Raw genomic sequence first — 5,397 nt, forward strand, 5'->3', positions numbered from 1 at the left:
ACGAACTACTGTTAAAAATACAATGCATTTAAAGTCTGTAATATTTGCAAGCATGTGTTCCAGTTTCCCAGCTGAATGGCTGGTCTTTTGTTTTCTGCAGAGTAAAAGTATGGAGGAAGAACAGCGATAAAGGGGAGCCTATAGCGCAACTGGGTTAGAAACTCACACAGGACACATACAGAAGGTCATCTCATTTTCATGTTCCTAATATCAGGGATTACTTTAATTCCTTATTCTGGCCAACTGTTTCAGTTTATAATCCATGGTGAAGGACTCCTTCCAGCATGTCTAAGGTGGTACTTGTTCTGCTATTTCTTCAGAAATTGGCAAAAACATTTTATTTGGAAAATGTTAGTGCAGCAGTAAAAGCCTTTTAGTACCCAGCCAGAAGGAGAAAATAGGCTCTGTTAGGCGAACAGAGTACAATTCAACTTTACTTTTGGTTAAGTTTGACAGTAATCTAGACAGCAGGTAGGTACCCTCCCTCTAGCTTAATCAAGACAGAAATAGGCAAAAATGTGCATTTTAAAGGCAGCTAGATAGCATTTCATCTTATGAAAAGCCTCAATACTGTTATCATAAGCAGAAAAAATAAGAAATTACAGAGAGAGTAAGATTTTAGCTCACCATACTGACAAATGTTTCATAAAGTATGAAATTTGAGGAAACCTCTGTAAGCTAAAGCACAATAGTTTTATATATTGTGTCAACCCAGAATGAACGGCACATCCAAGTCAGGAGCTCCTTTCTAATTTTATTCCACATAGGGTCTCTGATGAAGGTCACAGTTCTTTTTAAAATTAAAATGTATAGATATATAGATATATGCCACCTATGTAGGAAAAAGCTCAGACTCTAGACTGGGCATGAAATGGACGTGTCCATTTCCCCCCTCACTGCCAACATTTTTTCTTAATTAAAAAAGTTCTTATTAAATGGTCAGTTTTTCTTTTTTTTTTTTTTCCTAAAGTAAAATACAACATAAATAAATGTTGGGGATTTTAGATAAAGTGCTAAACTATGGGAAAACACTGATATGTCTAGCAAAACTTTTTTCAGTTAAAGATTTACTCATGTTTCAGGACCATCACACAGTCTATGGTGATGTTATCGGCATTTCTCTGTTCTTGCTGACCTTAAGCACTCTTAAACCATTAAATACATAATATTTTCTGATAATAGAATGCCATTTACATTTCAGTAACAATAATTCACTTTAATGAGATAAGAACTTACACATCAAATGAATCTACCTCTGTTTGAGAAATACTAGCATACTTTGGGGAACTGTAGAATCACAAACAATGACAGCAAGAGTCCAACACTATTCCTGGAGAACTTGTAACTCCCGGTTACATCAATAGGAATTTGAGATGTGTAAGGATTGCAAAATCAGATGTTAATCTGCAGCGAATGAACAACACAGGTATGGGCAGTCTGCATTTTTGCCTTAAGCAAACAAGAACCAACAAGACTACTAATGAGAGAAAACAGCACCAGTTTCTAACTGCACGTATAAATAGGAATTAAAGACAACTGTATTCCTTAACTGAGTCATTACGTCGTAAAGAAAACTTTTACAAGAAACTTCATGATGTTTACAAATTTCCCGTTTACATTTTTTGTTTTAAGTCTTTCCTTCCCACTCATAACATGCGCACCAACCTTGGTAAAGAGAGCTGCAAGAGACGAAAACCTGATGCTTAAATTAAAAAACACAGAATCATCAATATTTACTACGGCACCTTCAGTTAACGGGTTCTCCGCTTTTTCTGCGGTTCAATAACTAACGCAATCTAAAGACAGACCTTCTTATCAAACTAAGAGAAGATTACTCAGCTTTCTCCTGGCAGAGGGAGATTCAGCTCTTTAGATGCTGGAGGCTGCTCTGGTGCAGGCTGGGTCCGGGCTGTGGGAACGGCCGCCTTCAGCACTCCCCCGGTGCGGTGCTAGGCACAGCGCTACTGCTGAGCCAAGGACGAAAAATAAAAAAACAGGAATAGCTTAATTCCAGCTCTAAATGAGCTCAGCGGGGAATCTCAACAGTCAAGTCAACTGCCAGAATCTGCACTTTTCAACCTCGTTCTGCTCCTTTGATCAGACTGAATTTTGAGCTACGGCGATTAATGGACTAATAGAGGAAGTCACAGGGTATCTCTTGGGAGAAGAGGGAAAGGAGAAAAAAGTATCTCATCCTTGTTGTGTATCTATTCTGCTAAACGCCACATTTCCACGTAGAAAACTAAAATGCCGCTGCGGAAAGTGTCCTGACAGAGCTGGAAAGGAGGAGAAAAGGGGGGTTGTACGAAACAAAAAAAATAATGCTCATACGACCATTCATTCATCACTCAAACACGCCCTTCGGAGCAATGGTAAAAGAAAAAAAACTATCCAAATACAAGTGCCGTGTAAACTACCCTTCAATCCAGTACCGTAACAGTTTATACTTAATAATGCTGGAGAGTAAAGGAAATATTAAACACATTTATTATGCAAAGAGAAGCTTGCAAAAGCCCTGAATATTTAAGTACTGAGAGAAATGGATTTATTTGTGGCAGGGATACATGCTAGTGGTATCCCAGGATAGTACGTCTTCATCTTTCTGGAAAGGGAAGAAACACATTAACATTAGCAGCCTGCAATCACAAAAGAAAAAGAGAGGGAAAAAGTCTTTGTTAAGAATTTTTTTATCCTCATTTGCTTTTGCTATTGCTGTGCCCGAGAGGAGGGGGCAGCTTTTCTTTCTGCAAGGGGCAAATTTTGCTTCTGCAATTCCTGACTGTAAAAAACAAACCCCAGAGGACTACAAATAATCACCCGACTGATTAAAACATAAACTTATTCAAAGTTTGGCACGTTTACAAAATGCTGGTACTAACCTCCAGAAAAAAAACCCAACCAAACCGCACAACAGAAAAGCCAAAAATAATTCAAACATAAACTTGAGCTGAAGTACTAACAAGTGCATCCGAGCTTCCAACTCTCTCTCTTTGTCACAGCACTAATATGCCATTGCCAATGATTACTGTGCCCTTTGCTGCATCCTTCTCCTCCACCTTTGGTCTTTCTTGAGCATACAAAGACTATAGATGTACTTGATTCACTCTGCTCTCAGAAATAATCCTGTAGCCGTCCTGGAATGACCTCCCACTGCGTAAATTTAGGTGTGTTTGTTTGAATCTTTACAAGATCAGGCTGCTAATGTAATGTCTTAGCCCGGGATATCATACTATTTTGCCTACATTACAGGGCTTACCCTCCTTGTGGGTCTCTCATCAATTCCATAATAGGGAAAAATAGCTCAGCACAGCTTGTCCATAACTTGCATTCACATCTGCATCTGTCTCACACTGCTCTAGAGGACCGCATTTTCATTACTTCAATAAGAAATGTTAATAGTTTTGCTGGTTACATAGAGATTATTGTTTATGCTGAAGTAATGTATTTCCTGTCTTCAACATTCCCATATGCAAAGGGTTAAATTGTAATACAGGATTACTTTTTGTTAACAGTAATGCTTTTAAGAAGTACGTACTGATAATATTTGCCTTTATATATGCTATAAAAAGTTTAACTTTAAAACGTACACGTAATAGAGTGATTAGCCTTCAAAGCCCTAAGAAGAGCTGCTACATTCTGATTGTGGATTTCCATCAATTATTAGTGCTGCCTGCTTGAAATAGTCCAAAGTGCTCGAGACCAAAATATTACACAGCCAACACGGCAGACTGATATGCTTCCTAAATATACAGTTTTTGAAGACAGCTCATAATAGTGTTTGGCTTTCAAACCTTAATGTTAACAGCTTTGATGGGACTGCTTCTAATTTGTATTTAAGACCCATTACCTCTTCCTCTAAGCAATCTTTGTGAAACATCATTTGTTCTAGGGGGATATTTGCCATCCAGCGCGGCTCTGTAATGGCCGTTAATTCACACCATTTTGCTTGCTTCTGTATTAATCAGCAAACTGTGAATCATCCCAGTGTTTCCAGACTCGCAGATGTACGAGAGAACCACCGAGGCCAGTTCAGTTTCTCTCCCCATTCAGACACGCAGACAATATCAGTTCCTGTTTACAGCCACGGCTTTGTTTTCCCCCACCCACACACTGAAATTTCTCCAAAATGCCCAAAGAAAAAGAAAAAAAGAGACTGAGTTCATTTTACCAGGAAAGTTATTTCTAGGTATTGCATCTGAAACAAAACATGTTTGTACTTTTATTTTGTGTGCGGCGTTTACTGCAGCGAGGCAGAAATGACAGAGGAGCAGAGAAGGACAAAGTAGGCTGCTCCAGCCACCCCACCCTGCCGAATCGCCGTCCGGCGCCAGGCACACGATTTAACAGCATCCGAGGGACTCTCTTATTCATTTATTTGCTTTTTATTCTAATTGTTAAAATAAACTTTGGTTCTGTAAGTATTTCTGCCTTGTCGAACACAGATATAATTTTAGACTACTACAAGACAATACTAGGTAGAAACTACCCCAAAAATCAAGGGTACAAACCATGCTCTCACAGTATCACTGCAAAAAGTATTAAAATTAATTATTAATTTAGGCATCAAATTTGAGGTAGTAAGAAGGGCATGGTTTTAGGGAAGTGAGCACATCCTCTGAAAGCCAGGCTGCTTTTAGTTCAAAATAAGCTCCCCAAACTGCCATTTACTAAGATAATGAAAATACAGATAACGAACAAACTTATCTTCCACAAATGTGGGAAAAAATGGAATTAAGATGTTCTGATATTAATGCGAATTTACAGCACAGATGAAATAAGTTGGGTGTACAATAGGGTCATGGAAACCATTTTCTCATTGCTATTCATCAGTATGCCATGCCATGAGCACACCTTTTCAATAGAAGAATTATGGGTGCACGGACTTGTAAGTGAGGATGCAAGTAGTGTGTCTTACCCACCACTAACCACTCTTCATGTTGTTATTTTTAAGAATGATACACAGAAGGAAGTTATGGCATTCATTATGAAGCCAAACAGTGCGAAGGTCATCCAGTCTTTCCAAAAAAATCCTAGGATGTTTATAACTTCACTGCATCTAAGGGCACAGTTGAGAAAAAATATATGTTCAAAACCTTTTGCTCAACTGCTTATAAATTAAAGATGTCTGCATATGGATGGGGTTTTCTGTGGTAATAAAGAAAGCAAAATGGGCTACTTGAAAAAAAAAAGCAAGAAAATCTGTAGTTGGGACCTGATCCAACTGATGTTTAGCACAGGAAAACTTGTGACTACTGCTACCAAGCTGCCTAGAAAACCCGAGAGAAACTGCCCACCTAGGCTGGCAGGATCAGAGTGGTTTTGGTACGAAGGGGTGTCAGAATATGGTTTCACATCAAATGAATCAGACACTTTTTAGCATGATACTACCAGTTTCCC

This window comes from Cariama cristata, unplaced genomic scaffold, assembly GCF_000690535.1.
Source record: "Cariama cristata isolate BGI_N322 unplaced genomic scaffold, ASM69053v1 scaffold2469, whole genome shotgun sequence".
Taxonomy (NCBI): domain Eukaryota; kingdom Metazoa; phylum Chordata; class Aves; order Cariamiformes; family Cariamidae; genus Cariama; species Cariama cristata.